This window comes from Erinaceus europaeus, chromosome 22 (assembly GCF_950295315.1).
Source record: "Erinaceus europaeus chromosome 22, mEriEur2.1, whole genome shotgun sequence".
Taxonomy (NCBI): Eukaryota; Metazoa; Chordata; class Mammalia; order Eulipotyphla; family Erinaceidae; genus Erinaceus; species Erinaceus europaeus.
In genome coordinates, this window is record NC_080183.1 from 14210527 (window position 1) to 14222533 (window position 12007).

Consider the following 12007-nt stretch of genomic DNA (forward strand, 5'->3'; position numbering starts at 1 on the left):
CATCTGCATCTAATTTAGTTTTGAAAGTACAGTATTTCTCCTACTTGCGTCCCTTGCAGTAGCTAGAAAAACAGGGGTGCTGGGGGCGAATGGGTTAGGAACCTGCCCTGCCCTGGCACCTGTGGGAGATTCCTAGTATGTGTGAGCTTATTAAAGTCATTGGTATATAGCTACATATATATAATAGCTATGTACATATTTATGTATACAAACATACATGTAACTTCCCAAATTATTCCTTATCTGTTAAGATCTCAATGTATGGAAATTCAGATACACATAAATTGGCAAATTTAACTTGGAAGTACATGCCATCGCCTAAGTACTGGAAAATCGAAAAGTAACATCCGAGAGCTTTTCTCAGGATGATTCTGTGGGCATAGCAGTTACTTCTATCCACTCCTCTATTACGGAACCAGGAGCACTTCTCCGCAATCCTGGACTTGTAAAGCTGATTCTACTTTGACTCATTCTCTGCTGTTCTTCTTGGACTTAAAGAAATAAACATTCTAGGTCCAGCAGACCCCAAATTACATTTTGCCAGACTTTCTTTGTAGTTAAACACTCAAGGTCTTTAAAACGTGTGCAGACCAGATGTTCCTGGTTCATTTGCATTTAACTGACCAACGTGGAACCCTGCCAGAGCATCCCAGGGGGGGTGTGGGCTTCAGACTTATTTTTGCCCAATGAAACAGGTGTTTATGGCAAGGAAAAGTCTGTGGTCTCAAGATTTCAGGTTTTGAGATAAGAATGTTTTAGCTGCTGAGAGGACTTATACTGTCATTGTTGGTTAAGGACGGTTTTTGAGCTTCTCAAGAGAGCATGTCTCTTTGCAAGATGTAACATGTTATTCTTTGTTGTCTGTTTTGTCACTAACCTATGCAGCTGATTGAGCCCTAAACTAGATCCAGGGGTCCAGATTCCTAGTGAATAGTAATTATCAGGCGGGGGCTGGGTGGTGGTGCACCTGGTTGAGAGCACATTTACAGCGCACAAGGACCCTGGCTCGAACCCCCAGCCCTCACCTGCAGGGGGAAAGCTTTGTGAGTGGTGAAGCAGGGCTGCAGGTATCTCTCCCCATCTCTCCTCCTGCCTTTTCTATTTCTGGCTGTCTCTCTCCAATAAATAAATAAAGATAATAAAATAAAAATTAGTAATTATCGTTGCTTGTGATGATACTCTAAGGGATTCTTGGGTTTCTTAAGACGTGTACATTATAAAGTTTTGAATGTAATTTTCTTGGAAGACAAAGAGACACTGAGCTATTTTTAATTTTTTTTTAAATTTTGCTAGTTACAAATTTAGGCACTATTTATATTCTGTTAAAAATATTTATTTGGGTGGTCCAGGAGGCGGCACAGTGGATAAAGCATTGGATTATCAACCATGAGGTCCTGAGTTCGATCCCCAGCAGCACATGTACCAGAGTGATGTCTGGTTCTTTCTCTCCTCCTATCTTTCTCATGAGTAAATAAATAAATTCTTTAAAATATATATATATTTATTTGGGGACTTGGATGGTAGCACAATGGGTTAAGCACACGTGGCGCAAAGTGCAAGGACCTGTGTAAGGATCCTGCTTCGAGCCCCTGGCTCCCCACCTGCAGGGGAGTCGCTTCACAAGTGGTGAAGCAGGTCTGCAGGTGTCTGTCTTTCTCTCTCCCTCTCTGTCTTCCCCTCCCCTCTCCATTTTTCTGTCCTATCCAACAACAATGACATCAATAATAACTACAACAATAAAACAACAAGGGCAACAAAAAAGGGAATAAATAAATATAATTTTTAAAAGTTATTTGATAGAGCAGAGAGAAATTGAGCGGTAAGGGGGAGATAGAGAGGGAAAAGAGAGAGAGAGACACCTGCAGTCCTGTTCTACCACGCATAAAGTCTCCCTGCTGGAGGTGGGGACCGTGGCCTCCTGTTACATTAACAGTCTATTGGGTGCACCACCACCTGGCCCCCCACTATTTATATTCTTCAGAGCAGTAATCTCAAAATCAAGTGGTAGTAGAATCTATAATTTTTAAATAAATCATATCATTTTTTTCTTTGTCATTAGTCAATATAAATTTGACCTCATATTTGTTCTTAAGTGTCCAGGGACCCTGTTTTTCTTATCTCTATTAAATCATACATTTAAGAAAATGTATGGTTTAGGGGACCAGGTGGTGGCATGCTTGGTTAAGCACACACATTACAGTGCACAAGGACCCAGGTTCAAGCTCCTGGTCCCCACCTGCAGGGGGAAATCTTCACAAGTGGTGAAGCAGGGCTGCAGGCGTCTCTCTGTCTCTTTCTCTCTCAAACCCCTCCCTTCTCAATTTCTCTGTCCCTATCCACTAATAAAAAAATAAAAATTAAAAAAATTGAATTAGTATTAAAAAAATCCAATGATCACTCTCTTAAAATTTCCTCCAGAGTTTAAAGTTTCTCAGAAACACGTCTACTGAGTAAAACTGACTTTTCCCCTGACATTATAAATACAGAAAAGAGTAAATCATATTAGATCTGCTTTTTATGAACTGACAAAATGCAAACAGATTTTTGCCACTAAAATAATCTTTATATGTAACTGCCTAAGGATTTCATTTATTTGAGAGAGGAAGAGAGAAACTAGAGTATTGCTCAACTCTGGCATATAGTGGTGCCAAGGATTGAACCTGTGAGCAGGCATGAAAGACTAGTGTTCTACATCTGTGCTGTCTCCCAGCCCAAAGATTTCTGTATCTGAGAGAGAATCAGAAGGTCTTCTGGCCTCTATGGTACTAAGGATTAGGCGCTGGACTCTACATGTGCAAGTTAAACACTGAGCCACCCCTCCACTATCTGACACCTGCTGAAAGCCCAGGCAGTCTCTTATCATAATACTAACTAGCTTATTCTTCTGAGATGAGGTGAGACTGGATGTATTCAGGGTGGTGTGGCTGAATCATTTAAAAAAGTGATAGATTTTTTTAAATTATTATTTTTATTATCGAGCAGCCGTGTGCCAGGAATGTGTCTCCCCACCCACCTCAACAAATCTCAGTTTTCACAATCTTAAAAAACAAATATTATTGGGCTGGGGAGATAGCATAATGGTGATGTAAAAGACTTTCGTGCCTGAGGCTCTGAGGTCCCAGGTTCAATCCCCAGCACCATCACAAACCAAAGCTTAGAAGTGCTCTGGTACCTTTCTCTCTGCATCTCTCTCTCTCTCTCTCTTGAATTAAAATAAAATGAAATAAAATAGATATTACTCTCCCATTTTATAAATGCAAAAGCAGTGGCTAAAGAGGTTACCTGATGGGGAAGGGGTAGATAGCATAATGGTTGTGCAAAGAGACTGTTACGCCTGAGGCTACAATGTCTCAGGTTCAGTCTCCCACACCACAATAAACCAGAGCTGAGCAGTGCTCTGGCAAAATACATACATAAATATTTTTAAAAATTACCCGATGTGACCAAGGCCACACAACATTAAAGGGAAGTGGTGAATCTCAAGTCTCTACCTGATACCAGGTCCACAAGGGACTACTGAGTGTGAAGCGGGAGTTGTGGGAAGCAGTTTTAGAGAGCCCTCCGCGGGCCCAGGACAGCTTCCTCTGCAGTCTGAATGTTCACACCCTGTTTCGAGTTTGTCTCACTGGATAGCACTGCCTTGCTCAGGAACTCGCTAGACCGAGGCCTTCTTGCAGACAAGGCCCCCATCACATTCACCTTCTACTCCCAGCACCCTTCCCAGTGCACTGAAATTATGGAATTTGGGTATAAATGAATTGTTCCAATTTGGGGCTGGATCCCTCCCCCCATTCCCTAGTCCATTCTTCAATTACTCGGGCTTTTTGTGTCTGCTAATTGAAAAGCTACTTTATGACCAGGAAGAACTAAAACAGAACAAGTAGGGGCAGATCGTATGGAAATAAGACCCTTTTCCCGTGGTTTCAAATGTCAGGCAACTAACTATCCAGCAGTTTTCATTCATTCTGGTTTTCCTGATTTTGTTATGATCTTTTAAGTGTTAAAAAATAGATTTGCAGGGACCAGTCGGTGGCACACACATTAGTGCGAAATGCAAGGATTGGCGGTGTAAGGATCCCGGTTCGAGCCCCCAGCTTGAACCTGCAGGAGGGTTGCTTCACAGGCAGTGGAAGAGGTCTGCAGGTGTCTTCTTCTCCCCCTCTCTATCTTTCCCTCCTCTCTCAACTTCTCTCTGTCCTGTCCAGTAACAACAACAACAATGGGGGGAAAAGATGGCCTCCAGGAACAGTGGATTTGTAGTGCAAAAAAAAAAAATTAGGGAGTCGGACGGTAGCGCAGCGGGTTAAGTGCGGGTGGTGCAAAGCGCAAGGACCTGAGTAAGGATCTGGGTTTGAGCCTCCGGCTCCCCAAGTGCAGGGGAGTCGCTTCACAGGCAGTGAAGCAGGTCTGCAGGTGTCTGTCTTTCTCTCCCCCTCTCTGTCTTCCCCTCTTCTCTCCATTTCTCTTTGTCCTATCTAATAATGATGACATCAGTAACAACAACAATTAAAAAACAAGGGCAACAAAAAAGGAAGATAAATACATAGTAGATAAATATTTAGAAAATGCATGAAATAACGTACTATTTAACAAGTATTTCAATATGAATAGTTTCTTTTTAAAAAAAAAAATCATTTCCTTGGGAGATCAGTGGCTTACAGTGCAGTTGTTGACACATGGACAGAGTTCCTCATCTCCCCAAGATAGGCATCTGCAGAACACTGTTGCCTCCAACTTAGACCCTTTTCCCTTTTCCACCATCATGTTCTTTTTTTTTTTTTAGTGTTTTTATTTATTTATTGTTGGATAGAGACAGAGAGAAATTGAGAAGGAAAGGGGGAGATAGGGAGAGAGACAGAGAAATATCTGCAGCCCTGCTTCACCACTCGTGAAGCTTTCCCACTACATATGGAGTTTAAGGGCTTGAACCTGGGTCCTTGTACACTGTAATTTGTGCACTCAATCAGGTGCACCACCACCTGGCCCCGGACCCCAAGTTCTTAGGTTCCTATTCATGCATTTAACCTGTTGTGCTGGGGATATCCTAGGTTTGGATACATTGATAAACGGTTTATGGCACAAAACTTTTGAAAAATTCCAGTTTTGGAAGGGAGCAGGCAGTGGCATACCTGGTTGAGTACACACATTACAGTGCACAAGGATCCCAGTTCAAGCTCCCGGTCCTTACCTGTAGTGGAGAAGCTTCATGAACAGTGAAACAGGCCTGCAGATGTATTCCTGTCTCTCTCCTCCCCCTATCAATTTTTCTCTGTCTCTATCCAAAGCAAATAATATATATATATATATATATATTTTTTTTTTTTAAATCACTAAAAAAATGATTTTAGCTTTAGTGATTTCCTCTTCCAGTCTTTACACAGTGAAACACAGACCCTGAGATTTGACACCAGTTCACTCTCTCATTCAGCAAGGGAGCGTCAGTTATATGCCAGTCACTGGACTGGGACCTGACTGTTATGATAAATGAGACCGACACAGGGACTGGGGAGACAGCATAATGGTTATTCAAATGACTTCCATGCCTGAGACTCCAAGGTCTCAGGTTCAGTCCTCAGCACCACCAGAAACCAGAGTTGAGCAATGCTCTGGTGAAAATAAGTAATAAATCCCTTTCTTAAAATAAAATAATAATAAAAGAGAGAGAGAGAGATTGACACAGCCCAGACTCCAGGCAGTTTGTAATCCCAAGGGGACTGAGGGTGTGTTGAGGGAACATTGAGACAGTTAGAATGTAGGGGGAAAGGCACTTTGATGGGGCAGGTTGAGAGCATTACAGAGGAGCGGGGAGGGGAGCTGCCTCCAGCTCTGTAGGTGAAGAAATGGTCTCCAGAAAACTAATTTCAGAACTGAGAACTTCTTGCTAGCTACGGTTGAAAGAATACTGGCAAAATACTGAAAATCACAGGGAGCACAGTGAACTCAGAGAAATGACCATGCTTCAGTTTAGCGGAGGGACTTTGTTCTCCAAGGAATGATGAGTTTCTGGCCTGCACTGGCTAGTGGAGCTTTCTGTGATAGCGGCTATAATCTATGTCTGTGTTGGAAAATTTAATTTTTAGTTTAAATATAAATGTTTGCATGCAGCTACTGACTGCGTATTCAACAGTGCAAAACCCTAAAATATAGATGGTTTGTCAGCAAACTCTGTTAAAGAGTTAGTAATTTTCCCAAAGAACATCAGTGAACCACTAACTTATTTTTAGTTTTGACTTTCAGTTTTAATTATTTTATTTTTAATTTTATTTTACTGTTTGGACAGAGACAGAGAAATTGAGAGGAGGAGATAGAAACAGAGAGACACCCACAGCACTGCTTCCCCACTCATGAAGCCTCCTCCCTGCTGGTAGGGACCAAGGACCTGAACCTGGGTCCTTACACATTATAATGTGTATGTTTAACCCAGTGTGCCATTGCCTGGCCCCTAGTTCTAACTTTTTTTTTTGCCTCCAGGGTTTTTTTTTTTGCTGGGGTTCACTGCCTGCACTACAAATGCCCACTGCTCCTGGAGGCCATTTCCCCCACCATTTTGTTGCACTTGTTGTTACTGTTGTTGAATAGGACAGAGTGAAATCAAGAGAGGTGGAAGACAGAGAGGGGGAGAGACAGATAGACACCTGCAGATCTGCTTCACTGCTTGTGAAGTGACCCCCTGCAGGTGGGGAGCCGGGGTTCGAACCGGGATCCTTGCGCAGGTCCTTGTGCTTTGTGCCACCTGCGCTCAACCTGCTGCGCTACTACTGCCCAGCCCCCTAGTTCTAACTTTTTAAAGACCAGTTTGTTGGAGAAATTGATTTATAAGGCTTTTGTCATCCCAAGTGTACAGTTCCTAAAAGTATGTTTTATTATTCATTGGATAGAGACAGAACAGTCAATGGGAAGGGATGAAACAGAGAGAGAAAGACAACTACAACACTACTTGACCGCTCATGAAAATTATTGTCTACTGGTGGGGATTTGGGACTTGAACCTGGGTCCTTGCATATTGTAACATGTTCGCTCAACCAGGTGGGCCACCGTCTGGCCCACAAGTGTACAGTTTTGTATGTCCTCATAAAAGGTGTCAGCATACTACTCACCCCTCCAGTCTGTCCTCTTCCCCTTTGGAATCCTTGGATCAGCTAATAAGATTTTCCCTACATTTTTTGTTTGTTTGCTTTTTCCCTTTTGTTGCCCTTTTTTATTGTTATGGTTATTATTGTCATTGTTGGATAGGACAGAGAGAAATGGAGAGAGGAGGGGAAGACAGAGGGGGAGAGAAAGACAGATACCTGCAGACCTGCTTCACCACTTGTGAAGCGACTCCCCTGCAGGTGAGGAGCCGGGGGCTCGAACCAGGATCCTTACGCTGGTCCTTGTGCTTTGCACCATATGCGCTTAACCCACTGCGCTACTGCCTGACTGCCTGACCCCCCCCTACATTTTTTTTCACCTTCCTTTGTTTTTATTTAGTCTCACCTATGAGTGAGATCATCCTTTATTCATCCTTCTCCTTCTCCTTCCCCTTCCCCTCCTTCTCCTCCTCCTCCTCCTCCTCCTCCTCCTTCTTCTTCTTCTTCTTTTTAAATCAAACCCGTTTTACTAGCAATATAACTCTCTTAAATACCACATTCTCCAGGCCACGTGAGGGAAGGAAGTATGCAACAAACCGGAATGGAAAGTCTGGGGGACCCCCTTTGGGAGACGGAGGGACAGCAGCTTCCTCTGGTTCAGTTATTGCAGAGGTGAGGATGGGCCTTCCCCCACACCCAACTCTTCTCAGGAGTAGGTCTGCTCTTGGCCTCAGCAGCACCGGTGCCCCTGGCTCCTATGATCTGAGCCTGAAAGGGAGCCGGCCCAGGCTGAGGGGAGGGCCCCAGGCTCAGTGGCTGTTCTGGTGGCCAGTGAGGATGCAGAGGTTGCTGTGGGCGCCGGGTTGTCTGTGGGAATGCTCTCAAGGATGATGTCCCTGTGGGCCCCCAGCACCTGGAAGGTCCTGGTTTCATCTGTCATCTCCTGAGTCACCTCGTTGGCGTCCAGGCTGCGCCCCTGCATCCCATGGCTCCAGCAGGCCAGCAAGCTGTCCTGCAGACACATCACAATCTCCATGGGGAAGTCAAAGGTCAGCTCTGGCGCCAGAGTGGCTGTGGGCTCGCCTAGCAGGTTGACAGTCCTTACACAGCAGTCAAAGCACACAAGGACGGTGTCCCTGTCCACTTGGATCCCCTGCTAGGCCGTGCCTGGGAGACCTTCTGCAGCGGCTCGTACCACTGCAGCAGGAGCAGGCTGGCAGGCTGGCAGGCAGGGCGGCCAGCAGGAGGGTGCTGCCAGTGTAGGGGTTCCGCACCACGCAGCACTGCAGGCAGCCTTTGGTGTCAGAGATCTTGGTGGACAGGGCCAAGCATCTCCTTGTCCTCCTCCATCCACAGGAGTGGGGACAAGCGGTTGACTTTCAACACGCCCGGCGCCTGGCGGCTGTTGAGGTGGCTCAGAATGGGGAGTGCACTCCGGGCGTCACCACAGCTCACCAGCTAATGTCTCTTGGGATCTGCCCGGGTCCAGGACAGGGCTGGGAGGGCCGCAAGTCTGGTTCCTGAGCCTCTGACAGCCTCACCCCACTGACTGGCTGGGGGTGGGCATGGGCCTACGCTAGGACCACGCCAACAGGCCCATGCCCTGGGTGCAGCTGCTCAGAAACAGAAGTTCTAGTTCGCAGGCCAGGAGCTCGGGCAGCCATCACTCACAGGAGAGCAGGTGTGGCGGCCAGAGGTAAGTAGAGTGTACATGTGGCCTGTGGAAGCCTGGATCCAGCTGAGCCTAAAGCTTCCTCTATTCCCCTGTCCTCCTCCTTCTGGCTTATTTCACTTAATATGACTCCTTCAACTTCCATCCAACTTGTAGTATAAAAGCAAATTTCATCCTTTCTTACAGCTGAGCAGACTTCTTTTGTGTATATGAACCACCATCTGTCACTGGACATTTGCATTGTTTTCACATTTGGCTGCAGTGAACATTTGTGTGTGTAAGTCTCTCTTTGGATATATGTTTTTGTAAGCATCACTAAAGATTTTAGGCCCGGGGAGGACTGACATGAATAGATGTGGAGTACAGTGTAGACAGGGCAGGACAGGATGGGTTTGTACCAGTTAGAGGCTGGGACAGTGACCCAGGTAACACAGATGACATCCTGGACTAAGAGGAAACTGGATTAGTTTTTAAAAAGCACTTATTAGTTGAAATGAATCCCAGTGGCACAGTTTGCCCCATTATGCTTAGAGGGTCCCATCCATTTCTTCATGTCTGCTCTTGCTTTTTTTTCTCTGAAGAACTCTTTTTTCCTGCTAATAAAGCCCTACCAATGGTTCAAGATTACATTTACATGGTGTTGGGGCCAGGTGGTGGCACACCTGGTTAAGTACACACATTACAGTGCACAAGGACCTGTGTTCAAGTTTCTGGCCCCCGCCTGCAGGGGAGAAAGCTTCACAAGTGGTGAAGCAGGGCTGCAAGTGTCTCTGCAAGTGTCTTCTCTCCTTCTCTGTCTCCCCCCTCTCTATCTCAGTTCCTCTCTGTCTCCAATAATAAATAAATAAAAATATTTAAAAAATAAACATTTACATGGTGTTCTTGGCCAGCAGAGGCTGTACTATGCTATGTGTGCTCCAGAGGCTGGGGATTCAGAGTAAGCTAACTATGCTGGCTCCCTTGAGTCTGACTCTAAGTCAGGGACCTGTCCCACCTTCTCTGCTTTACTAGGAGAGTTCTCTGAATGACAGTCATCTCCCTGCTAAACCCAGGATCCTGGGGCAACACTAGTGATCCTTTAGATGAATCATCCCCGTGATCTGGTCTCAAACACTGTGCTTGGGACTAAAGCGATGTCCAATGAATGTGTTTAGTTCCATCTTTTTTTTTTTTTCTTTGCCACTTTGAGTCTGTATTAGGCTCACCTCAGAATTAAAGAAAAGTTTGCAAGGGCTGGGCGGTGGCACACTGGGTTAAGCGTACATAGCACAAAGTCCAAGGACCCCTGCAAGGATTCTGATTTGAGCCCCCAGCTCCCCACCTGCAGGGGGTGTTGCTTCACAAGCGGTGAAGGAGGTCTGCATGTCTCTCTCTCCTCCTCTCTCTCTCTCTCTCTCTCTCCTTATCTTCCTCTCCTCTCTCAGTTTTTCTCTGCCCTAGTAAAAAAATATGAAAAAAAAAAAAATGGCCACAGGAGCAGTGGATTTGTAGTGCAGACACTGAGCCCCAGCAATTACCTTGGAGGTAAAAAGAAAAATTTGTCTCAGAATACCTTGTCCCCAAACATTTGAGTCCAGAAAAGGAACTGAGAAAAGTAGAAATGAGTTCCTCTAGTCATGAGTTGTAGTTATTTTACTAGCTTTACATGTGAGCAGCTTGTAGAGTAGTGATCAGATTCACCAGTGATGGATGACATCTACCGTTTGAAGTAACATTTCCATGTAATGGAGCCATGTGATGGCATAGAAATTTCATTAGGGTAGTTAGTGTTGGCTGCTTATTCCTTGCAGGGAATATAGAGTGTTTTATGAAAGCAGTTTCCTGAGTCGGACAGACCAGGGGGCAATAACACTGACTCTGATATTGGAGAAATTATTTAATCTCAGTAGCATTCAGTTTCCTCCTCTGTAGAATAGAAACAGATAGCGCTGCACTAATGATAGCTTTGTCCTGAGGGTTAACTGTGACCAGACCCACAAAGTTCCTGGAATCTAGGCAGGAGTAGTCATGTGCTAATTACATTGGAATGTCCTTTTGTGAGTTCCTCCTGTTTTAAAACTAGGATTTTGGGAAGAATAGCAACTTAAGTTAAGAGAAGCTAAATCGAACTAGAAAGATGGCCCCAGTTTATTATTGCATCCTTGGCCAGTGTGGGTGAACCAACTGCCTTGACCACAGGCAGATCTTTCCTTCTTTCAGCTCTCTGACTGAAGGGCAGGCTCACCCCAGGCTTTGTGGAGCCTCTTGTCTCTCCAGCATTTTGTGAAGAACTGGAATGAGGAAGAAAAGCTTTCCTGAGAAGAGGTGGGAGGGAGAGCCCGTGGGGGCAGGGAGCAACTGCCAGGTTTGTTTTTTTCTGCCCTGCTCCCTCCACCTCTCCTCAGGATTGGCTGGTTTGTACAAATTGGTTGCCTCAAGCAACACATTATTAGCTTGAGCCGGAATGTATCCCAGGAGACTTCATTGCTTTCCTTTTGCCAGGCAATTGTCCTTTCCCCGCAGAGGATGCTGGGATTTCGGGGGCCTGCTCCACTTTGACACATTTCAGTCCAGTTCCCCCCCACACACACTCACAGAGGGCCTGTTATTTGCAAGACATTGTCATTTTGCAGCACTCTGCAGAGCAGCACGTTCAGTGAGCAGTTAATTTTGTTTTCTGTACCTGGACTTTTTCCTTCTTTTCCTTCCCTCCCTGCTTAAATCCTTGGCACTGGTGCCTAAAGAAAAGAGATCATATTGCTATTCAAACCTTTCTCTGTCCCTGACTGTGGCTGAGGCCCCGCTTACAAAAGGGTGAAGCCGTGAAGCCACTACCTCATTGATCTGATTTGCCATCTGATTTGCATTTGGGCCAGTGAAGTGCGATAATTCCAGGGCTTGGGAGCCAGCATACGGGTTATGCAGAAGACTTTCCTGCTTGAAGCTCTGAGGTCCCAGGTTCAACCCCCAGCATCATTATAAACCAGTGCTCTGGTCTTTCTCCCTATGCCTTTCTCTCTGTAGCTCTCTCATTAAAATCAAATAAATAAAAATATTAAAAGAGGGGTGGAGAGACCAGGTGGTGGCCCACCTGATTGAATGCACCTGTTACCACGTGCAAGGACTCAAGTTCCAGCCCTACCCCCCACCTGCAAAGGGGATTCCTCACAGTGGTGAAGCAGGGCTATAGGTTTTTCTGTCTCGTTCCCTCTCTACCTCCCCCTCAAATCCTCTCTGTCCTATCAAATAAAACAGAAAGGGGGAAAAAAAAAACACTGGGTTAAGT

The 12007-nt window shown here is 45.3% G+C and overlaps 1 protein-coding gene and 1 pseudogene across 2 annotated transcripts in view; one reads left to right on the plus strand and one right to left on the minus strand.

Moving 5' to 3' along the window:
• Positions 1 to 12007, plus strand: part of STON2 (stonin 2) — a 112804-nt gene that overhangs the window by 14836 nt on the left and 85961 nt on the right. The gene's annotated exons all lie outside the window — the stretch shown is intronic.
• On the minus strand, positions 7880 to 8734 carry LOC107523110 (mitogen-activated protein kinase kinase kinase kinase 2-like; annotated as a pseudogene).